The following is a 25840-nucleotide window of genomic DNA, read 5'->3' as shown; positions in this document are numbered from 1 at the left end:
TCTGTCTCTGACGGTGCGTTCTAAAAGGGAGGGATTCGGAGCTCTCTAAGTGAGCGCTCGATGACGCGCCTGCACTCAGCTGCAAGCTGCAGTGACACCGCAATGGCCGAGGAGCGGCTCCTGGATGCGAGCGAATGAGCTCATTCTCCCCGGAGGGAGCGCGGCTTCCGCAGCATCACTGGTCCAGGGCAGCCCCTGCTCGCGCGACCCATCCCTCGCCGCCCCTCGCGGGGGCCGGCCCGCCTCGCCACTTTTGTGGGTGTGTGCATGGTGAGCCGAATGAATCCGCCGTTTGCTGGGTTATCTTCCCTATGAATGCTTGCCGGGATTGTTTTGATGAGTCATTTCTCAGCAGTTGCAGCGGCAAACTGAGGATAGACCCATAATTCTCTGCCGCCGGCATGGACTGGGGGATTTTGACAGAGCTTTGCAGAATAAATTATTGCAGCTTTTTAAAATTGTCGATTCCGTCGGACACCTTGGGACGAGCCTACAGGCTTTAGAATGAATTGCACTGCGTACAGCCAATGGTCCCACCTGCAGGTAAAGCCGGCGAGCTCTGCGCACAGTGATGGATCGAGCCTGTAAGGTCAGTCTGCCCGTATTTAGGATTTATTTCGTGTTTGCATGTTCACCTTTGCAATAGTCTCTTTACAGTACCTGGCACGCGCGCGTTGGGTGTGCTACATCTTTTACGTACAGTGTAGGACGTTCACATCCTTACATTCTCTTAAGCGCACAGCTGCACCGCCCTGCTGCAGCTGTTTGCTCAATCCAGATTCCGAAGATACGATGTTGCAGCTGAAATACCTGCGCCTTTGCATTAACATTCACCACGAGATCGCGTGGATTTTATTGCCTCTGCTGTTCAAAGAAAAAACGGCTTTCCATCTCGCCTGCTCATTAAAAAGCAATGTTTAACGTTTCGTTGTGTCGCATGCGTGTGATGGATGTGCGCGTTGGTTGCAAGGTTAACTTGCGGGACTGTCTCGTTTTAACCTGTTACTGAGGGTGTGCGAAGAAGAGGCTCGTTTTGGCGCCAGGATGCTCCCTGGTTAGCCATAAATGTCATTTACAGCCATTAAAGCTCGTTTTCGGTTAATTAATGTACGCGCCTTCTATGTAGGAGCAGCATTTAAAATGTAGATTGAAGTGGAAGGAAGAGGGCGTCAGAGGCCGGCCGCCCCTGTGCCGCTCGCGCTTCTTGTGCGCTGCCTCTGAAGGGAGCAATCTTGGTCGCTGGCTCACAGGAACCCTGCAAGTTTTGTACTGAATGGAGGTTTACTCGGTGGCTTTTCATTTTTCAGAGAAACAGGGGACAGATTGCAGTTTAAATTGTTGTGTTCAACTGACCCGCCTCCCTTGCCAAACACCCCCAAGAACCTTCTATTTGATGGTGATGGGTATAAAAATAGGAGATTTGCACACAACATAATACATTTTAAATAGAGTTACTCAGAATAATATAGGCCTACACACAACCCCTTGCATGCCTATTTTGTGTAGTCAGGAAGCCTGCATGCTTTATAAAAACATATATAGTGCCGGCTAACCAAATAATCCTCGTAAACTGTGGTTTTGATGTAAATATTTCAAAGTAGTTTTGCAGCACGTACCAAAGGGGAGGTGGAACATGTATTGCCTTGCTGTTTCAGGTGAAGCACTGGGGCACTTACACAATGCTTGAGATGCACATGTCCAGAATGTGAAACGTACCGGTGCGTAGGAAGAAGGGTGTGACTGGCGCGTGGTTTTAGTGAAAGGTTGGTACAGTCTTTCCGTGTAAGGTCTTCTTCCTTGGCGATTCCTTTCATTTTAAGTGCAGAGTCACCTCCCACTGCCATGGGGACACATGGCTGGAAGAAGCAGGCTGATGAGACTGAGTGAGTGTTCTTGTTAAATTTGTAGATTTAACAAGATAGATGGCTTATCACAGGTGAGCGCATCCAGGCGCTGTCCACGGGCACGGGGATTTGAATTTGAATTTAAATTTACAGGAATTTATATAGCGCACGTATACCCAGCGGTTTCATGGCACTATGGGGATGTTGAGCGAACTGCTAAGACTCGATTTCGGGTCCCCAGCTCCCCAGGCGGCAGCTCTGTCTGCTGTGCCACATCCACTGCTTGTTGAGCACATGGAGGCTGAATGAGGTGATCTTATGCACTTGGCTTCAGGGTGCATGTCAGCTTAAGATCTCTTGTTGATGAAATGTGCATCTGAGGTCCCTTCGATTGTTACGGCTGGCTTCTCTGTGACACTGAAGCCCAAAGGAAATTTGATTCAGAGATCAGTCAGTGAACGACAGCGCACAGATGTAGTAGTGCACAGTGTGTTTTTTTCTGGGGATGGAGACCCAATGGATCATTTATGACTTAGGAGACGGGTGTGTGCTGGGTAGCAGATGCTTCAGAGGCTGCACCATTTCACAAATCCTTGGCAGTCTCCCAAAGCCCCCATTTCTCATTCCACATGTAACTGGATTTCCCTGTATCTTGAAGAAAGTAAACACGTTCCACCCAGCCCTTCAAACAGGTCGCACTTTTCTACATAACCATACTATGCACATGGTACAATCATCATAGATATCACTCCGGATTGTCTGGCTAGAGCCACTAGGACATTTCATATTATTTTGAAATAAATATACTCACCATGAAAAGCCCAACAACGAGCATGTGGATCTTTGGAACAGTGGATATGTAGTTTGCATGAAATACAGAAGCAATTGCTTTGGACCAGAAGCCAGATCGCACTATCTCAGACCCATTTTACCTACCAATAAGCTGAACTTGATAGTATGAGTCTCAGATCATGGAAGTTAAACCTCCACTTTCACGATGGGGCTAACTACAGTGATCTGACCTTTGTTCCATGGGTGCTGAATGTGCAGCTTAGATTTGTCCTACAGTGAACACTGCAGTAGATGTCTTGCCCAGGAAATAAAGTAAATAATTGCGTTTGGATGAAGGTAACATTGAGGGCAGTTGTAAAGACCCACATTAGTGCTGAGACAGGGGCCGACAGTGACATTGATTTGGTTGGGGCTGAGTGCCTGCTTGGTAGGTCAAAACTGATACAAGACTGGGCTACAGTCTTTCATAAAATGGCTCATGCCTGAATTTATTTCCTCTTTGTAACCCACAAGGCCCTGGTTGTTAAATCCACCTCAGAGTCACAAAGTCATGGAATCCATGCAGTTGACCCTGGCATTTCCAGATCTGACTGTGAACAACATGCACTTTCACCGCCAGAGGGTCGGTTTTAAAATGTTGCGAGCACATCACTTCTGGCCTGGGATGGAAGACTCCTTGTATGAATTACCTTATAAACTGTCCACTGCAATCTACAACCACTTTCATGGCATGGTCTCTGATAAGTTGTATCTTAATGAATTCCCAAGTCCCTAATGGAAATGGAGATTTCTGATGTTCCACTGTTATGTAGGTAGGTCTTGGTTTTCGGATATTGTGGGAATCTACACATGCCCCTAAAAGTTAAATGCCTCTGCAAGCCTCGAAAAGAAGGCAAACCCTTCTCCAAGACTTATCTTCTTGCAAAGTGCTTAAGAGAAACAAGTTGCACTATTTGTTCTGTCATTTCAAACTATGAACAATGGACCATTGCATCTGAAATTAGCCTGTTTATAATGACTCCCTTGAATGCAGCCCTTAGGACAGTAAAGCAGGGGTTAGATGTTTTTCTTGCTAAGTGAGCCTTGCAGATTGAATTATCTACATGTTTTTATCAATTAGCAATGAGCCTTTTTATATCTATGTATCCTTTTGGCAGTCAGTAAAAATGACTATAAAAGAAGGTGTGCACAAATAGATGGCATTAAATAACTGATCGCACACCCCAAAGACCTAAAAGTTGTCATGAGGTAACATTCATGTGCAATAGTTTCACCGCTTATATCCACTGTACTTCCTGATGTCCAGTAATCTATTTTTGCATCCAACACATCTCTCCAGTGCATAACAAGCTAGGCAAATGTGTGTGCTATCTCTACTGCTGCCCGGCGGAGGCAAAAGAGGCAGATCCAGTTCCAGAGCAACCCAACATGTGCCATGAGTGGGAACAGTGCAAAATGAACAATTGTTGAACGGAATGCTGAACAATGCACACATTAACCCCCAGTCACAAAGATCTGTGCATAATCCGTCGATCTTTTGCTCCCCATGCCTCCCTAGTTTGGACCCAGCCATATGCAAATCAGTCTTGACCCTATTCCTCATGGGAATAGTCCAGCCCAAACTGCTGATCCGGGTCCTCCCTGGACCGGAAACAAGCATCCTGGGATCGGTTTCGAGGCATCACCCCTCATCAGTCAGGCTAGCTTGAATCCAGTGGCGTTCTGAGTGGGAACTGTGACACCCCTATGAATGAGAACAGTGACATCCCCATGAATGGAAACAGTCCCCCCCCCAGGACTGTAAGGAGGATCCCAGAGAGGCTGATGACTGTCTTTCTTGACAGAAAAGCAGGACAAGTTGAAAGAATGGGGAGAGGAAATCATCAGACCTGCATGTCAACACAGATCTAGTACAATGTGCTGAAGGATGAATTAGTCAGTGACAAGTTATGAATCCCCTCCAGACCCTCGAGCGAGCAATCACTTAATTGACAAAAACACCGCAACAAATTATATCAACCAACGTGTGAGTCGTTTCGGTAATCTGATGAAAGATTCCCAGGTTTATCAGCGATGTTACAAGCCCTCTTATATAGCACGAGGTACACATTGACAGTTTTTTGACACATTTCTAGCTATTTGTTATTTTGATTAGAAGAGTTTTTTTAACGTATCATTCTTATCTCTAGGTTTATGGGGCAACAACTCTTATAAGGCAGACATATTTTGTGCTTTGATTATGTCGGATGTGGTCCCTTAAGTAATGCCTTAAACATACCTAGATACATGTATAGAGTTTATGGGAACACCAGAAAACATGATTCCTTTTCAGATGATCAATGAGTGAGACTGAGTTTCGTGAGTTCACCAATTTGCCTTAAGAGGGTACCACTACGTTGTATCTGTATTGCACAGATTTGTGTTTCACATTCTGTGCATCACTAGCCTAAGAACTCAGGAGGACCCTTGATATTGCACATGAGAAGCAGGAAGGCACTCTCTCACTCTCCTTCTGCAGATTGACCACAGAGGCGGAGAATCTTTCACACCATTGTCCTGCTAGGTGTCCAACTGGTATGAGTGCATGTCTTGATATGGCATGCTACAGAGTTTTGTGTAGTGCAACATGTGTCATTTACACAGCTTCTTATTGTTGTTGGTGTCTTGGACTATGTCTTGGTAGTTCGTCCCCATGAATGGTGCTATTATAAGTCTCTGATTCTGTGCTCTTTTCTTAGAGTCATTGTTTTCCTGGACCATGTTGGATTTCTCCCAGGGGCAGTGTGGTCTTTTCCATTTTGTTTGTGTATTCTTTGCATGTTTCTTGAGGAGATTTATGGCTTGTCTCATTTGCCTAGAGGCCTGCAAAATGACAAAGTCCCTCTTTTTGAGGAAAACTGAAGTCACTCATGGTCTCTCCAACAGCCCCCAGACTTTTCAGGGACAGCTCTAAGGGTCCATCTTGGTCTCTTACATGGTCTAGTACCAGCCATTCCAAACTTGCCTTCTGATTCACCCTGCAAGATGGATTTCTTTTTCAGCCTTTTTTTCTATTAGGAAGTATAGGGGAGTAGTCAACTGACCTTTGGAGAGCACACCCTGTCCCTGGATGGTTCAAGTGCAAAGCTTGAGGCATCTCGGGCTTCTTCATGTGTAAATTAGGTATGATTCTTCCTTCTTCTGATTCTTCCAGGAGAGTTCCAGTCACCAAGTTGCGTGAAGCCAGTGATTGGTGACATATCATTTTTTTTTTAAACTGGATTTTATATAGCACAAACTTGACCCGGAGACATCTGATATCAGAACACTTTACAAGAGCACCAGCGGTGTTACATGAGGACACATTCATTTTTGTTAGGCAGGAGGAGATTAAGTGATTTGCCCAAAATCACAGGATGTTGCACATCTTTGCTGAGACTCGAACCGGTTCCCCAGATTTGAGGTTGACCGCCTTAGCCATTAGGCCAACTCCTCTCCCCGGTAATCCAAGTAGAACTCCAAATACCAGCCATCTTACTTTTGCAGCATTTTCTGTCTTGCATGCCTGCAAACTATCCCAGAAGCATTTTTCCAAGATGGCTACACTCTTTAGAGCTCCTTGTCTAAACTCAGATCCCAACCTTTGGAAATGATGAATCTCCCCTCTTCTTGAATCCCTTTGCACTTCTCAAACCCTCTGCTCAGTCTCTTTTTTGTGCATCTTAACTTAAAATACTCTTTCTCCTTGTTCTGCCTCGCCGTCTGTTCCTCTCCATCCCCATCTACTTAACTCCTTTCATATCTCATTGAACCCTCTTCTCAAATCAACCTTACTTACTATTCTCTGCTTCCACCCCCTCCATTCAATGTCTCCCTTGCCATCCCTATTTACAGCTCATTCTCTCCCCTCTTCTCTGTCTTATATCTGCCTCTTCTCTTTTCACCCTTCACTACTCTCTAAATGTTCCATCCATTAGTCTAATCATTTCCATCTTCCTCCGATCAATGAACTTTAAATAAACTATTACTGCTGAAAATAAAATGAAGGGCACAGTTAGCCAACTATTCAAGATAATGGGAAGACTAACTAGATAAAATAAAGCACACCGAGTTTCCATTGATCCTGGTCACCTTTAATGTTCAGAGTGGTGGTTGAAACTTGTATGTCGGCCAGAACCAAGAGCTTAAATAAAAATCTCTTCTGATGAAGAATGTGGCAGGCTGATGTGAGGTGTCAGAATGAAAAGTATGAAGTTATTGAGTTCTTTTTTCCTGTTTGAGTAGGCCAAAGATTCAAAATGACTTTCAATTTTTTGCCAGTCTTCAGATCAGTTTTACGAACAATTTCCACTTGATGAACAGTTGTAGTATTCTGAAATCCCTAAAATAGGCAGTCTATTTTCTTCAAAACCCAGAGCTCAGTGGACAAGACCCCCACATTAAAGGCACTTTAGGGACCTTACCCTTTATCTGCTGCATCAAAGCTATTTTGCAATACTCAAGCATCTAATATCAATGGCAAATGAGATTGCCTTGAGGAGTCGAGATCTGCCTCCTCTCAGGTAAGACTATATTTACTTTAATACCGTCACCCAGGACTGCTTAATGTCAAGGAAAATGGTATTTGGCAATTTCTTTAAATATCAGAGTGAGAATCTATTATGGATTCAAAGGTATCTGGTTGTAATTAGATTCAGGAATTGTTCTATCGTAATCATTAATCTGCTAAATTATATCAATATAAGATATACATGGAGCTATAGTGAGGTAACCAAAAAGTGATTGCAAAAATGTATCATGAATTTGAACTTTAGAGTCAGGATGCCTGTAAGTGGTGTTAGTAACTGGTTGAAAGAGTGTACTTATGTTATCGCTAATCTTCCTCACCAGGGAAATATAGAACACGCATGGCCCTTATAAAGGGTGACCAAAATCCTGAGTGTTCGGAATTGTCATCCAGAAGCTGTAGCTCTGAAGTATGTGGAGCATTTACTTGCCATTAATGTGGAAGGAAGTTAGTTCATTTCACTCAACCTCATTATTATATGTCTTCCTCTCTGATTACAGATAGGAATTTTTTTTGTCTTTACGCAAGAGATGATTTTTTTAATGTTTTGCTCATCACCTTTATTTTGAAACTTTTCAGTCACTGTGAAATGTAAATCAATAGCTGTGTGCTGCTTTTCTAAAAAGTATATGACTAGTTTTGTTGTTAGTCTATCATACTCAGTACTAAATTAGTTACAGTAATCTGTTTTCAATTTTTCTTGTTTTCATTCCCACGTATTGCAATTTGCAAGTACACGTCTATAAGTATGTTATTTTCCGTCTTTTGCAATAAGTGAATTATCTCTGTTCTCAAGGTCCTCTTACTCCCAAATCAAGAACTTTGGAACATATTGTATGTAGGCAAATCCTGCAAACGCCCCATAAGGACTGTCCTAACATAGTGGGGAGATTCCAGAAGGTTATTTGGGATTAGGGTTCGTCCCTTTTTAGAGGTTTAATATATACCACTTAATATCTGATATTTCTTCCTGTTTCGAAAGAAAATAAAGGTTTGGGTAAGTTTGCTTTGTCTATGTTAAAGATGTGCCAATGTTGATGTTATTAGACAATGCAGAGAAGGTGGTGGTGCGTGCAATTCTTGATTGTGGGGTCCTCTTGGGGCCTTCCTGTGACTAACTAGTAATCCTACTCTATTACTGTTCAGACCACATGTAGCTGTTTTCTTGAACACTTTTGGTGGATATCCACAGAATTCTACTTTTTTTGCTGAGGGATTCTGCAAATTCGTCAGATGTGTCTTGCTATGTCTGAGCTCCTTCTAATTCTCAGGAACTGACACCCCCCCCCCCCCAGGAGATTCTCATGAAGTGATTGTTTATGGTAGCTGTGGAAACTCAATAGTGGGTTATGATATGACGATTTACTGTTGACTGCTGTATGTAGTGCTTCGTCTTTTGCAGTGAGTTTTTAGTCTAAGAATGTTAGCACCTGTTTGCTCATGTTTATTGTAAGTGGGCATTGTTGAAACTGGCACTTTTTGATTTGGCTGAGGCGATGCTCTTGCCAGGTAGAACCTACCACTCCCGTCAGGGGTGGGTGATCACACTCATTGTATAACCTGCACTCCTTCTTGGGTAACTTGGCACAGAGTAGTTAGGCTTATCATAGAGGCAATGTGTAAAGCATTGGCACAGAACGTACTCAAAACAAATACACTGAGAGTCACAAAAAAGTTTTGAAAAGTAGTGTATGCAAATAATGTTTGTATTTCATACACAATGATTAACACTGCATGAGCATTATGTCTTTCTGGGCATAAATCACACTTGGAAATAGTACTAGCAGTACCAGGCCTAACTGTGTTAAAATGACATTAGTAGTATGCACACTTGGAAAAGATCGGATTTTACCCCCCAGCACTCTTATGTGGTGGAATACAGTGTCAAACCTAGGCCCACCTAGGTTTGACATTCAATACCACAGAGTTATAGGGTGCACCCCAGATCATAAAGATATCAGAAATATTTACAAAGAACTATAACACTTTTAACCAGCACATTGGGCCAAGGCGTATGGGTAAAGCCAATGTCAAACATAGTTTTCTTCTGGCAAGGAATCAGCTTGTAAAGCAACACTGTCGGGCAATGTCATTAATCATAGGTGGTCCGCAGACTGTTACTCCCACACACACACACTCACTCAGCACTGATACATGGTGCAACAGGTATCAGGCAGATCCGTATTGAACGTACTTGCACACATACACACACAGAACCGTAATGCGATGCAAATGCTTTCCGGCTGGTCAGTTGAAGGCACACTGCAGACCCTGTGGCCTAAGTCTTCCTCCACCCTCTTACCCGCCCGACTTCTTTAAGCCCAGGCATTGGAGATAACCAGCCTTTTCCCTGGGTGCTAGGCAGCACGTTGTCGAAGTCACACTTAGTCTAGGTCTTAGGAAAGAAGGCAATGGTAGGTAGCAAGACTAATTAGGAGGCGGCCGTCAAATGGGGGTTAAGGCACCGCTACAGAAGTTCACCCACAGTATGCAGAGTAGAACTGAGCTGAGGGCAATAGACAGTCACTCCAAAGGATTCCACAAGGTGCCTTCTGGCACCAGACCAGTTCTGCAAAACACAATGGTAGGGGTCACATAGTCTCTTGACCTCCTTCCCGTCATTCTGAGAAGCATTCGTTCAACTCCGTCAGTCACTTTCAATACCCAGGCCCGATCCAGGCAATAATACCGGGCAGCACTATGTCGGGGCAAGTTAAGGAGAAGGCAGTTGGTCTGCCACACTGAAGACCCAAAAATAACAATTGAATAATGGGGAATAGAGAAGGGCAGCCTCTCTGGAGAAAGGGGCACCCTGTCAGGCACTCGTAGATCAGAGTAGCACCCAGGTAATCCGAGCCTAACATCTGGTGTGTGGTAAAACGAGTTGCAGCAGGCAATTCTAGTCTCACACAATGAAGAGTTACAAGCTTAGTACCTTCCTAGAAATTAGGTACTAGGTCTGGTGTGTGTTGCTACAGGTCACACCAGACAGTTCTGGTCACACCCAATGAAGAGTTGCAAATTCTGTTCCTCCCTGGAAATGAGACACAATGTCCGGTGCGCATTGCTACAGGTTACACCAGACAATACCGGTAACAATGAAGAGTTGCAAATTTCGTTCCTGCCTGGAAACGAGGCACAATGTCTGGTGCACATTGATTCAAGTCACAACAGACATTCCCGGTATCACACAATAGATTGTTGCAAATGTCATACCTCCCTGGAAATGAGGCACAATGCCTGGTGCTCATTGATACTCGTCGCACCAGACAATTACGCTCACACACACAGACGCAAGTTCAGCAGTGGCACACAAGGTAGAATGAGGTACTACTATGGTTATGCCCTCACCTCTGTGAATCAGATACCACAAACAATAGGCATTGGCATGTCGCACAAGAGAGATGCAGCAGAATGGATAAAGCGGGCCACGCTGGAACCCGCAACTGGTGAATCAGCTCACCACCAACAAGATGCTTATGCGTGTTGTGGACCCCGCGATGTGGGGGCCCCACACTTTAGATTTGGTTAATGCTTTTGGGGCTCCGTACAAGGCAATTCATTCTCCAGGTTCAATTCTTAGTTCCACACTTATGCAGCACTACCAGTTGGGATCCATTAGAGAGTGGACACTTATTAGGGCAACACTCTCCAGGTGTCTCAAGTAGACAGTGTGGGTCCTTCTTGGGAGGTCTTTGATGTCCCTGGGACCTCAGTAAGAGAACAGGGAGCAAGCCAACAAGCCCTTGGAGAGCACACTTCTGGATTGGATGCCACACAGCAGCAGGTAGTCAGCCAGGGCCATCCACTATTCAGGAACGGCACGGAGTCCCTTCCAATGGCAGTAACCCTCCTTGTGCACAACAGATTACTTTGGCAGTGTGCACCACCCAGTTCCAGGTTCTCTGGTCCCATGTCCCCACAAGTGTATGTCTGCCCTGTTGAAGTATGGCAACAGTAGTTATACTGTAGTTTATATTTGAAGTTAGGGGTGGTTCAGAGGTTTCCCTTTTAACCACAGATGTCTCCCCTATATTTCAGTCCTAACTGCAATGAAGCATTGCAATGCATATCCTAATCTTTAGTGGGGCTATAAGCTGACTCCCAGAGGTCAAGTGCCAAAACCTCACCCTCCAGTCTATCCAGTGTGGCCCTCAAATGGCAGAGGTCTGTCTTTCCAGGTGCATGCCCTTTGTTTATAGCTGTCACTGGGGAATGTACAGACGTGCTCCCCCACCCTCCAGTGTGGGATGGAGTCAAAATCAAAGGCACACAAAGAGTTTTAGAGCAGAGAAATTTCCACCGTCTAGAAGTGTTATTTGTAAGATAATAATGACAAAAGCACCTTTACCAAAGGACAGGGTTTGTCATTGTGGTTCCAATGATAGGAAACATTATGAGGCTGATCCACTACAATCCACTATTGCAGCCTGAAGTAATTTCGACCATTTTTCCATGTTAACCTATAGGTAGAGCAAAGTTTATATTTAGTAAAAATACATGAGTATTCTTCACTACCTGGGCAGGTACAGGCGTGTACCCGCCCTGCCTTGCACCTAACACGCTCTTCACTCCTCAAGAGGTACCCTAGGGGTGCTCTAGTGGTAGTGAAAGATCCTCTCAGGATGGGCTATTGATTTAGCAAGCCAGCCTGAGCATAACTGCAATTGAGCCCACACCGGCCTGCAGTGGCCGGCTTGGCACGTATTTAAAACTACTTTAGGCACAAGTGCACCTACGCTGGCCTACAGTGGCAGATCTGGACACATGGAAAAAACCACCAAAGGTATAAGGGTGAACACACCGGTGAGCAATGGCAGGCTGGTGACATGTTTTATAAACATCAGGTAAGCACCTCCTTCTAACATGTGTAGAAAGGGTGCACACACCTTCAAACTGCATTCATAGTGTGAAAGCGCCCTGTGCCCCAAAGCCACAACAAGAGAATCAACAAACCCCAGGAGTTTTCCTGTAGGAAGAGCTAATCCGCTAGTTAAGGAAAACCCATGTGGGGGTTCTTCGCTAGCACTCCTGTGTACCTACCCGGCCGCTCATCTACCACATGCTTCATCTCTCTGGTCTTACCCTAGGGGTTCTCTGGTGGTAGTGAAAGGCTCTCTCAAGGTTGATTACTGAGTGAGAAAGGGCAACCTGAGCACGATCCATGTTTGACAAGCTATTCTGGTGGGTGGCACAATCAGTGCTGCGTCCCACTACTAGCCAGAGCAGTACCCACCCTAGGTATGTGGTGTACCTTTTTACAGGTACTCACAGGTACAAGATTTAAACCGATCAAGTAAGCACCCCTTCCTGGCATGGAAGGGTGTATGTGCTTTCCGCCTTTAGTACAGTGGGAAAGTGCCCAGAGTCCTAAGTCCAAGAAAAGAGATTCAGCAAAAACCTGGAGGACAAAAAGCAAAATGTTTTAGGAAATTCCCTAAAAAGGGCTGTGTCCAACAGGCATTCTGTGGGCTTAACCAATTGAGGACATCAGCTACCTCTTGGTCATTCCAATCTCAAATCATTAGGACATCATGAATTTATCTACATCAAATACCGATCTTGGAAGAGTATGGGTTGGATGGATGGCACACAGTATTCATTTCAAAATAATGAATGTAAAGGGTGCCAAGCTTCTGGTGCAAGAACAGCCCATGCTGGTCCCCCCTATTTGAAGGCACTACTCTTCTTCAAACTTAAAGAGGAGTTTGTTAGCATCGATGAAATGCATTGTGAAATAACTGCTACTAGTGTCTGTTATTGCCTCCTTTTAACCTCAGGAGTTCCTCAATGGTTTCCAATGTGGCAACCTGAGGGATACTAATATGTAAGGGAAAGAGCTTCCAACCGGAAAACCTGCATCCCAGGGGGGCAGGTTTACTTCCAGGGGACTGCCAGTTCCACACAAAATAATTTCATGGCTCTTACCAGTTATTGCATTTTGTCTATGAATAAACACAACTGCTTAAAGAAAGCCAAAGCAAGCCTTACCTGTGCAATGGTGTGATATCTGTGTTGCTGTCAATGTGTGGGTTGTATTTATTGTGTATTTCTTTTCATAGCTATTGTGCTTGTGCTCTGTGAAATGTCTTAGCTCTTCTAGAGCACATTGCAGTACCAGGGACTGAGTAGAAGTGAGACCTGGGTGTAGTAGCATAGCACCATTAAACCTTGAGAATAAGCAAAGACAGCACTAGATGCTTTCTCTGGAGCACTGTTCCCCATCTGGTGTCTAAAAGACTGTTAGCTATTGGGAAAAATCAGAAACATGCCAGCTGCTTCTGCACCCACATTTATGAGTTGCAAATGCCCTACTAAGTTTCCAAGGTCCATATGTGACTAGCTGCTCCAGTCTTTTTATTCTGGGAGCCCCATTGGTCCTTTAAAATCTGGACATCAAGTCCCGGAATGCAAAGAAAAAACCTGGCTGCAACATCCAGCCAAACGTCATGCTGCCACATAATTTGCAGTGACATTGGTGTGACACTAAAGATGGTAGGGTGAGTGGGGTACTAATAGATAAAAACAGGAGGGGCAGTTTGAACTGTGACATACGGGCAATGAAATGGGAGAAGTGGGTAGACATGCGTGTGTCTGGTCAAGTATCGTCGCCAAATTTGTTATGATAAATAGACCGAGTAGATCTGGTAATATTTCCAAGTGGATTTATTCTTCAAAGGAAGACCTGAACATCTTCATGCCAGACGCAGCTGGACCAACTGCTCACTGATGCCACAGGCATGACATCATCTTAGAACCATCTAAGGCATCATAAGAAAGCAACAGTCTAATGAGTGAAAGATGTGAGTAATGATAAAGTGATGAAACACATAACATATAAATATAACAGGAACAGCGTTTACAACGCAACTTTTACCACGCACTACCTTTACCACGCAACTTTTACAACGCAAGTCGTTACAACGACTTGCGCTGGGGAGCGCTGTAGGATAGGGAATGGTTTAATTTACTATCCAAAACCTTCCCTACTATCCACGGGGACTGGAGTTGGAATAGTAAATTAAACTATTCACTATCCAGCGCCTCCCAACGCAAGTCGTAACGACTTGCGTTGTAAAAGTTGTGTGGTAAAGGCATGCGTTGTAAAAGCATGCGTAGTAATGACATACATCCCAATCCAGGTGCCCGATCCACCAAAATGTGGTCAGTCCTATTTCACAGTGTCTAACTTGAAAGGCAGAGAAGTTACTCTTTTGAGGTGGCATGTTTAACGTGCCTCGGATACAATATATTCGAAACATTAATTACAAATCCATTGTCCAGCGGTGTAAAAGGCCTCTCTGAAACTCGTAAGGCACGGATAATTAAATAAAATCACACAAATGCCACATCATGCTCCCATCATTCCAAGCTATTACAATGTACCCAACCTATTCACGCCACTCATTACCACAACACACATTGCCAGTAGATCCTTCTCACACCATCCATCCCCCATCGCCCTTACACCTCCTACGTCTAGGAGGATGATTTGTAGCTGAAAAACTCCCAGTAAAGGTACAATTTAAATGAGATACAAAACAAATCCAACTTGAATTCTAGAAGAATATATTTATATAAAAATAAAGGGAGATCTATTTATGTATTTCATCCTGCTGCTGTAGCTTCGGATGCTCGTTGATGTAACAAAAGCCGTAGTCATGTTGCTACGTTACAAAGGGAGACAGGCACCGTAGTCACTGATACAGGACTCGTGTTGGTTGAGGCTTAGAACTTTTTAGCACATTGGGACAAAAATCGATTCTATCTCAGTGCCCTTTGTCTGCCCGCATAGTTTGAATGACAGTACATTTCTCGAAATTTAAATAGGTCATAACAACATAGGGTAAACCATATACTACTCAGGGTCGAATACTGCATCTGTCCTGACTATCTGAATGCACACTATTCATCCAGTGGAATCAAACAATACCATCTATGTTTCTAAGTACACAAATCCATTAGCAACATGTACAAGGATGCTTTGTGTTCCTTTCTCTAAAGCAATGCAGTGTTATGTGTGGTTGGGATATAGCAATGAACTACCTTTGTGATAATATGTGACAACATAAAATCGCATCAGAGCTTTTATGTGTTGTGTGCATTCCATTAAGTGGTGTCCAGAAATTACCCACAGAAAAACACACGATTATTCAATTAACATTTTTTACCAGTATCTCTCAGAATGTAAGCTCCAAGCACAAAAATGTTAGCTGGTTGGTTCGCTTGTCAGTCATATATATTATGCTTGTACAATAATAAAATAAGAAAGCATTTTACACATGGAGTTGAGACAGAAAATGGGACAAAAACAAGCTGAAAGTGAGCCAAATACATGGCACCTTTATATATCACAATAATTCCTGATTCATTTTGTTTTAAAACAGGAAAAATATTAGGGGCAAAAGATGTTTCGAAGCATGTGGAGAAAACTGAATGCTGTGAAATGATTCTAATTTGGCCATAAGGGACAATGCACATCCGCCTTTGTGTCATAAGTAGAACCACATCAAGCTTAGCAGGTGCAACAAGGTGAAAGAGAGCACCAGTGATCTGAGAGTCAGTACAGATAGAGACGGCTAGGATAAATACAGGTTTTTCCTTGTAAGGCTGCCTGTTGAAAAGGAATCTACTATTTCAGGAAGTTGATTTCACCTGATTCCCGGAGGATCTAGCCCATCTAACTCACAGTCTCAATGCGAAACGTTTGAAATGAGTGGCTGTCTGTATTCAGAGGAGGTTTGTGGTCTGCACTGTCAATTAACACGCCTATGTTGATTGCTCTTAGATATAAATGCAGACAGAGGTATCTTAGACCGCCTAGACAGTCAAGCCTAGAGCAGGTATGGATTATCACAAACATTGGCTGCTTCAGCATTTGATATTTTGTGAAACATATCATGGATTTTGAAAATGATGAATATTTCCAGACAGTTAATAATTAAAAAAAAACAAGATAAATATACAAGAAGTATCACTCTTATTCATTATGGTGGAAAAGCCTTCAATAATGGAACAGGAAAGGATCTCAAATTTATAGGACGACACACTCACTCTTTTTACACAATGGATTATCACAAATTAATTCTGTGAGAAATTGGGTTGCTGGTTGAAGGGGTGAATCCCTTCTCAAGCAGCAATCACAATCCTTGGCAAGGGGAGGCACAAGTAAACCCCAAATTAACTTGTGCTCAACCCGATGGCAGCTGGGCACAGAGCAGTCAAGCTTAACTTAGAGGCAATGTGTAAAGTATGTTTTACAGTGCTTCAAATAGGAATAAAGTGAAAATAACACATGAAAAACCCCACACCAATTTAGAAAAATAGATCAAAGTAGAACTGGAGTTATGCAGGGTAGAAGATTTCAGTAAAAATAGTGCCAGAAAGCACAATGCGCCAACTGCGGCTGTCTGGAACGCACTGGACATGAACAAAGTCACACGTTCAGGCCAACCATGATGGAGCATTGGCCAGCTACAGGGTCCCGGGTATTCCAGCTGAACAAAAGACCCTAAATCCTGGTTGAGGAGCGTTGCAAGTTCCACGTATAGAATGCGTTGCACACTGAGACAATGCCCCAGTTCTGAGGAGCTGCGATGCGAGGTCCTGTATTGTCATTGAGGATTCCACTGATGAGGATGGGTGATTCTTCAATCCCAAAGAGCTGCAATGCGAGAAACTGCATTGTTATAAAGGCTGCCGTTGATAAGCAATTTGCAATGCGGGCATCTGCATTAGTGAAACTTCGCACATCCGAATCTCCAATGCAGGCTGTGAGGTCAATGCTGAGTCCTTGCACTGGGAGAACCCTCCCAGCAGACGGGATGTGTTGGTTCTGCTGGGGATTGAGCTGTGCAGCAGAGGTGGTGCATCGGTTCTGCTGAATACACGGATGGGCTGGCAGAGCACCTTCAGGTCTACTTCCAAGAATCCAGGACTGAGGTGGCACCACTTGGCAGGGTAGGACTCACAGATGGGGGCGTCCAAGTATGTATGTATGTATGCATGTATGTATGTATGTATGTATGTATCGCGTATTTGTATAGCGCTAAACTGTCACCCAAAGGGTATCCTGGCGCTTTGACTCTTTATGATCATACGCGATGTTACACTGCCACGATGTTTACATTTTCCTAGGAAAGAGATACGTTTTATTAATCCTTTTTTAAAAGAGGAGTGCTGGGTTCAAGAACGCTGCCAACTAGCCCTTTGAGTCACGTTGTGGTCCTAGGTTCAACAGATGTAGGTCCAGTCCTTCTCACCCTTCCAAGAGGGCAACAGGTTAGCACAGAAGGGCAGCAGTCCTTTAGAGCAGAAGTCCAGCATTGTGACAGTCTTTCCAGCTGCACATTAGTCCTACTTCCTGGCAAAGTATTCACAGGTCTGGAAGTGTACTGCTGAGTTGGTACCTGGGTTTCCAATATTTATACCTGGCCCTTCCTTTGAAGTGAGAGAAGCTTCTAGAGGTTTTTCATTGAAGTCCACAGGCTTCCTGCCTTCCCTGTCCTGGCTCCAGACTAACAACAGGGTGTATGCAACCCTTTGTGTGGAAGCAGGACACAGCCTTTTAAAGTGTAAGTAGGGCTGTGCACAGCTTCACCCTCCACTCCTGTCAGTAAAAGTAAATTAAATATGCCAATTGGGTAGACAACAATTCTACCATGTTTTAAGGAGAGAGCACAGGCACTTTAGCACTGGTTAGCAGTGGTAAACTGTGCTGAGTCTTAAGCATGGGCGTCCGCAGGGGAGGGCCGGTCCGTCACTATTGACAGCCCCCACAGTGGTGTTTGTCTGCAGGGCCGTCAATCTTAAAAGCGTCAGAAAGCGCTTAATGACGGTCCTGCTTGATGAGTGGGAAAACTGCTGCTGATGGGCAAGAAAGAAGGTCCGGGCCTGGCTGCTCCCACAGCTTGAAGCAGAGGCGCACCTAGAGTCAAATTTCGGGGAGGGGGGCACATTTTTCAAGCTAAGGAAGAGTGGAGCTGCAGCCAGGGGCCCTAGGAAGGGGTGAAAACCATCAAAGCCTGATTAACGCCAGCACCGAATTACACAATTCGCCCAGAGATGCAAAGGGTGTGTCTGGCCTGTTTTTTGCGAGATCAATTGGAAAGTCCTTCTGTGTACTCGTGATTTATTTGTACTCAAGCTATATTCCTTTATTTTGTTGGTGGTTCTACATCCTGGTACCTACTCTTTAGGTGCCCTTTCGTATACCATATCGTGTGTGGTGCAGACACTTCTGTTCCGATGGATGTGTGCACTTTTCAGCGAACATTAAAGTTTCATCAATTTATTTTCCAAGGTAATAATCAGTTTTAACTCTTTTTCAGTTGTCAACAAAATATTTTAATTCATATTTTGGTTTCCATTGTTAACTTTTGTTATACGTTTTTTAATATATCCATTATTTCTAAACTAAAATAATGGATATATTAAAAATGTATAACAGTTAACAATGGAAACCATAATATGAATTAAAATATTTTGTTGACAACTGAAAAAGAGTGAAAACTGAACAGAAGTGTCTGCACCACACACGATATGCCTGTTTTTTGCACCATAAGCACTAGTATTACAGAAGGGTCTGCATATGAGATGGATTAAAGAGTTTACGCCTTGAGCTCCAAAGGGGCAGTCCCTCATGTTCATCGAGTGTAGCCCCTGGACCACTGTCTGTACTCACTGTCGCCTGCCATGATTCCCGAAGGGAAAGCTGTCCCGCAGGGACAACTTTTCTTTTCTGAATCATGTACCAACTGCAGCTCAGTGGTGGTATCAGATCAACGGTTTGCGACTGCCATTGCGTTTGCAAACCATTGATATATATCATTGTAAATTGCAATTTGAAGATAGCACCCTTTCCACTGCCCCTCCAAATTCCAATATGGAGTAAGATGCAGAACCCCTTTTGTCAATCATGAATGTTATTCGCAACTCTCAAAAGGGGGTTTGCAGTAGCAACCACTGTGATGCTGCAAATTGTAAGCTTTATGACCACAACATCCTTTTGTATTTGAGGGCCCTGGTTATTTAGATAACGCAGGATGCGCAGTGAAAGGAATGACGTTACAAATGAGTAGTGCCTTTAATGCTCTGGAAATGCTAGGATCTCCAATCTACCTCTAGACCTCTCTCTCTCTACCTCTCTCTCTCTCTACCTTTCTCTCTACCCCTCTCTCTCTACCTCTACCTCTCTCTCTACCTCTCTACCTCTCTCTCTCTACCTCTCTCTCTACGTCTCTCTCTCTCTCTCTACGTCTCTTAACCACTACCTACCTCTCCACACCTCTCTACCTTTCGCTATCTCTTCCTCTCTCTCTACCTCTCTCTCTACCTCTCTACCTCTACCTCTCTCTCTACCTTTCTCTCTCTACCTCTCCCTCTCTATGTTCTCTCGCTCTCTACCTCTCTCTCCACCTCTCTTTCTCTACCTCTCTACCTCTACCTCTCTACCTCTCTCTCTACCTCTCTACCTCTACCTCTCTACCTCTCTCTCTATCTCCCTACCTCTACCTCTCTCTCTACCTCTCTCTCTACCTCTCTCTCTACCTCTCTCTCTACCTCTCTCTCTCTCTCTCTCTCTCTCTCTCTCTACCTCTCTCTCCCTAACTCTCTCTCTCCCTACCTCTACCTCTCTCTCTCTACCTCTCTCTACCTCGCTCTCTCTCTACCACTCTCTCTCTCTCTCCCTCCCTCTACCTCTCTACCTCTCTCTCTACCTCTCTCTCTCTCTCTACCGCTCTCTCTCTCTCTACCTCTATCTCTCTAACTCCCTCTACCTCTCTCTCTCTCTACCCCTCTCTCTCTCTACCCCTACCTCTCTCTCTACCTCTACTTCTACCTCTCTCGCTCTACCTCTACCTCTCTCGCTCTACCTCTCTCTCTACCTCTCTCTCTCTCCCCCTCTCTCTCTCTACCTCTCTACCTCTACCTATCTCTCTAACTCTCTCTCCCTACCTCTACCCCTCTCGCTCTACCTCTCTTGCTCTACCTCACTCTCTCTACCCCTCTCTCTACCTCTCTCTAACCCTCTCTCTGCCTCTCTACCTCTCTCTCTACCTCTACCTTTCTCTCAACCTCTCTCTCCCTCTCTACCTCTCCATCTACCACTCTCTCTACCTCTACCCCTCTACCTCTCTCCCTCTACCTCTCTTTCTCTACCTCTCTTTCTCTACCTCTCTCTCTCTCTCCCTACCTCTACCTCTCTCTCTCTACCTCTCTCTACCTTTCTCTCGACCTCTCTTTCTCTACCTCTCTCTCTCTCTCTCTCTCTACCACTCTCTCTCTCTCTCTCTACCTGTACGTCTCTCTACCTCTATCTCTCTACCGCTCTCTCTCTCTCTACCTCTCTCTCTCTCTACCCCTCTCTCTCTCTCTCTACCTCTCTCTCTCTACCTCTCTCGCTCTACCTCTCTCTCTCTACCTCTCTCTCTCTCTACCTCTCTCTCTCTACCTCTCTCTCTCTACCTCTCTCTCTCTACCTCTCTCTCTCTACCTCTCTCTACCCCTCTCTACCTCTCTCTACCTCTCTCTCTCTACCTCTCTCTCTCTACCTCTCTCTCTACCTCTTTACCTCTCTCTCCCTCTCTACCTCTCTACTTCTACCTCTCTACCTCTTCCTCTCTCTACCTCTCTCTCTACCTCTCTCACTCTACCTCTCTCACTCTACCTCTCCCTCTATCTCTATACCTCTCTCTCTACCTTTACACCTCTACCTCTCTCTCTCTACCTCTCTCTACCTCTCACTCTACCCCTCTCTACCTCTCTCTAACTCTCTCTCTTGCTCTCTCTCTCTACCTCTCTCTCTACCTCTCTCTCTACCTCTTTACCTCTCTCTCCCTCTCTTCCTCTCCCCCTCTTTGTCTCTACGTCTACCTCTCTACCTCTACCTCTCTCTCTACCTCTCTCCCTCTACCTCTCTCTCTCCCTCTCTCTACCTCTCTCTCTCTCTCCCTCTATCTCTATACCTCTCTCTCTACCTTTACACCTCTACCTCTCTCTCTACCTCTCTCTCTCTCCCTACCTCTACCTCTTTCTACCTACCTCTACCTCTCTACCTCTCTCTCTACCTCTCTCCCTCTACGTCTCTCTACCTCTCTACACCTCTCTCTACCTCTCTACACCTGTCCACCTCTCAACCAGTTGAATTCCGGGGAGCCTAAACCATCAGTATTTCAAATCTGCGCATGAAACGTGGGTAGGATGAGCCGTGCAGCTCAGAAAGGGATGTTCTTTTTACATAATTTGTATTTAATAGAATTGGGAAGCAGGAGAGCAGTCTCACAGTTGAGATAGGGATTAACATACACGGTGACAGCTTTTGAATTGGCTTTAAAACCATTCAAAGATGGCTGCAGCATCTACGTGTGATGTGGTGGACTAAGTGGCAGCCGGAGCCATATAGCACTGCTTGTCATTTAAAAAACAAAACTGCATTGACATAGCCAATAGGTCTCCCCTTTGGAACCTTATAAGTGTTTAGTTGTCTAGGACAATATCCTTGGTGCAACAACATCAAGTGTTGCATGGCTAAACACTTATAAGGTCCCAAAGGTGAGACCTATTGGCTATGCCAATGCTTGTTTGTTTTTTCCTCTGTTTCATTGTGGTTGCCAGGTAATCTGCTGTGAAGCCTCACATGATTTTCCTCCCACCCCATGGTTTTCTTTGTTTATTTAAGCTCTTTGTCTTATTAGATTTTTTTATTTGTTTATTTAATACTTGTGCTCAATCATGTCGGAGGATGGTGATGAAGTAAAAAGGTTGCCCCCCCCTGGAAAAATTTCTGCGGACGCCCATGGTCTTAAGCCGGCAAAAACTAAGTACCTAATTACAAGTCTGGCGCTCCAAGGACCACCAGACTCACAGGGGCGCATCGGTGGTCGTCCCGTCACCGCCACACCGGCATATCACACCTTTAAAGGTCGGACCACCATTATCGCCATAGCCAACAAGGAACACGCCGTTCAATGGTTGTGGCGCATCGGGCAGGGCCTCAGAAATATGCTGGTGATGCCGCTGCGGCACCGCCATGCATACTAAGAGTTTCAGGACCGCCATCTGTTTTTTGGGAGTTCTTCCTCCATGAAAAGGCTGGTGGTCCTGAAAAAAAGAGGGCCCTACATGGCTCCTTGTTGCCCATTTGCATAAGGATGCATGCAGAGGGGAACAACATGTGCCGCTCTGTGTGCATGCACCCTGGTTCCTGCATGGACTGGGCTTTTCTGTACATGCCATGCAGGAACCTTTTTTTCTGTTCCCCTTGCGATGCCCATTTTCAGACACACCACAATGGGACTGCCAAAAAAAGCCTGCCAGACAGGAGGAAACTCAGAATCTGGGGGGCGGTGGGCACAAGGGTCTGGCATTGTGGGAGCAGGACACCAGTGTGGCAGTCCGCGTCCGCACTGGCAAACTCGTAATCAGACCCTAAATCAGCACAGCAGGAGGTTTGAAAGCAAAAAGTTAGGGTGAAAGCCATGCCAAGGACGGGAGGTCTAACACATTCCTAAAATGATCTTGTCATGTTTCGCAGAGAATATAGGATTGTTTACCATAGGCTACTTTATGTTATGTTAACAATATTTGTGTAATACAATTATACCATTTGCATGACCTCTTAGCTCTTTTGGAAGCTGGGGACCATTTCCCCTTGGTTCCGTGAGCTCTAAATTTGCAGTTCCAAAATGTTCAGAAAGCGGGAATATCTGAAACAAAATGTCCTTACTTTAGTTGGAGATCTAATCGTGATTGTGTTTTCTAAGAATATCTAAAATGGGGTGTTAACATTCAGTTTTTTCCAGTCTCTGTGTATTTAAATTGTTATCTTTTGGGGCACAAAGCCATTGCTTAATCTGCAAGTGTCGTTGAAATTTAAACGCGTAATCAATCTAGGCTGAGGTCTCCAAAGTAGACAGCAGAGTACTGTATTAATGGATTTGAAGCAGACATTCACACATGACAACAACTATTTCATTGATTGAGGGTAACCAGAGTAAGCAGCAATACAGAAACCACTCACAGAATACCCAACCTGGAACATCCACCAAAGGTTGTGGTTAAAGAAACTGATCAAGTAAAATCTGGAAATGGAGTTTTTAAGTGCAAGGTTAAGAATTCCATTCTCCTCCAAATTTAAGTCCACATCAAAGGACAAGCAGTATTTGTTTTAGAGGTGAAAGGGGCGAAGTAATTACTTAACACTCTCAGGAGGATATGTACAATGAAGGGGCGGAACGTGTTGTTAGCCTCCTGGGCTTAACGACACGCTGCGCCACTTCGGGAGCACAAGGCTGCACATTATTTACAAGAATGTGGTGCAGCCTTGCGTTTCCCCCTGTGATGGCGCTAAGATTAACAATTTAGCGCCAATGCAGGCACCCTTGCACCATAGTGCAAAGGTGTCTCTGTGCAGGGGAGGACTGGTTATGTGCAGGAAGGTGTCCCTTCCTGCTCATAAACAATCCTAAAATGCCATGCTTTTAACTTTCCTGTGTGCTGCTTCATGCGGCACACATGAAAGTTACAAAATGGCTTTTTCTAAAAACGTTTGTTTATGTACAGAAAGGGATACCTTCCTGTACATAAACAAACCATGGCATTTTGCTTCTTCCATGTGTGCTGCACAAGGCAGAACACATGGAAAAAGCAAACATGAGGAGAAATAATACATTTCTCCTTGTTTCGCCAATTGGCTCTGCATTCTATGTACGCCACCCTTGTACTTCGGAGGCAGCGTCAAATACAATGGGTGTTGCAGTGGAACGCCCACCACAACACCCACTGCACGCCCCATTCACGCAAAAAATAGCATGAAAGGGTGCCATATGGACAATGAAGCGTTAATTCACGTTAAGTCGCTTAACGCTGCCTTGTATATAAGGCAAGGCCCCTATCACCACAGGAACTTCCCAAAAAGTGACATTTCCGTGGCAATAGGGGCATGTACATATGCCCCTCAGTTCTTAGTTTACTCCACCGTTTTGCTCTTTTTCGGGCTGGAGAAGCATGCTAGTGGAGGCAAAGTTTTTAAGCCTAGACTGGAATCTAGTTTCATTTTGATTAAAATTCTATTACATCCCAGTTTCCTATTCATTGTTATATATTCACCTAATCACCTCATCTAGGTGATGTGGGATTCGTATGGGAGTGCCTGCACCAATGTTTTACCCATTCCCTGTTATATCTTGAAATACTTTCATCTTCCATAGACTGTAGTCTCTTGAGAAAACAAGGGGGCAATATCTTACACACTTAGGGAACGCGATGAAATGTGGCGTGGAAATGACTATAACTCGAATCACTTGACATTATTTGTTCTCAGCAACCAATAACAAGATATGAAAAAAAGGAAATGTTTCTGACAATTCACAAGAAACTAAATAAATATACATTTAAAAGAAAACGCATTAGAAAGCAAGCCACAACCGAAATATTTTTTTATGAAATGCACATTATAATGTTAACAACCTGCCTGTTTAACCTTTCTTCTCACACAATACTCAATTACAATCAACCTGTTTAGGTTGCATGTAAGAAAATGTAATTGTATGGATCATAAATCCTTCCATTTATAGGTGCACATTATCCATCCATTAATGTTACACTTTTTGGTCTATGATAACCACTGGTAATTAATTGTATTCAATGTATTGAAATCTTTCTCTGGCACAGCTTTTCTACCAGATTTTATGACTGCCAAATACATTTATAACAAATAGTGATTTTGTATGAGGTAAATTAAGTAAGTGCTTTACGAAGTATTGAAAACACAAATTAATAATGCTCAGTAACATCACAGAAGCAACAGCTGTGTATGTGCTTGCCTAGCATAGAACCAACAGTTAGCTAAGATCACAGATGGAAGCACACAGAAAACACCATAATCCACTAAACCTCATTCACACGCCATGCTTACATCACATGGTATTGACAGAGATGAAATCAGCACAACCTCAAATAATACAAACGGCAACAGCAACAACAACACAGCAGACAGAGGCAACTCAAAGGCACTTTGAATGTACCAGTGTTGTGAAGCACATTACCACACGATTGTCACAAGGGGAGGAATGTTGGATCAAACGTAAATAAAGATGCACACTGTGACCCATAACAACATTGCTTAACTTAAATAAGCGATGAGGTAGACACCCGGTCCAACTGACCAATTTGGCACGTGCAGGGCGTGACCTGTCATCAGCAAGCATGCCACTGGCCTACACGTCGAGATGCTGCCTTTTATGCGCATGTATAAGGAGCATTAAAAGGCTTGTGCCATTTGACATGACTGAACCCTGTTGAGTCACATTGAATGGAATTCAATTCAACAGTATAATCATTCATTGCAGACAATCTGGGCTGTCATTCATAAATGAAGAGAGGTGGAGACATACAGAGGTGTTTGATCGCATACAGTGAAGCTGCCTTCATCCAGCAGGAGATAGCAGTGCTGCCTTTAATGCAGCCATCCCACCTGTCAAGGATGACAAGTAGGACGCCGGGGGAGAGTTTTACTACAGAAATCCCTTATATAGCCGTCATATACTAACTAGACACTCCCTTTGAGTGTGAAAAGCGAGCAATTTATTCACACATCCTGTTTTAGGGAATGTAAAACCATTGCTCTCTAAGCAATCGTGCCCCTGCATAAGGCTTT

General features: G+C 44.2%; 1 protein-coding gene across 1 annotated transcript in view; it reads left to right on the top strand.

The window, feature by feature from the left end:
• The first annotated feature begins 284 nt into the window (after positions 1 to 284).
• Positions 285 to 25840, top strand: part of JAKMIP3 (Janus kinase and microtubule interacting protein 3) — a 776485-nt gene continuing 750929 nt past the window's right edge. Inside the window, exon 1 of the mRNA XM_086922542.1 lies at positions 285 to 589. The gene's annotated coding sequence lies outside the window, so the exon portion shown is untranslated. The remainder of the gene's footprint in view (positions 590 to 25840) is intronic.

Source organism: Lissotriton vulgaris, chromosome 5, assembly GCF_964263255.1.
Source record: "Lissotriton vulgaris chromosome 5, aLisVul1.2, whole genome shotgun sequence".
Classification (NCBI taxonomy): domain Eukaryota; kingdom Metazoa; phylum Chordata; class Amphibia; order Caudata; family Salamandridae; genus Lissotriton; species Lissotriton vulgaris.
This window is presented reverse-complemented; position numbering and strand designations above follow the sequence as displayed.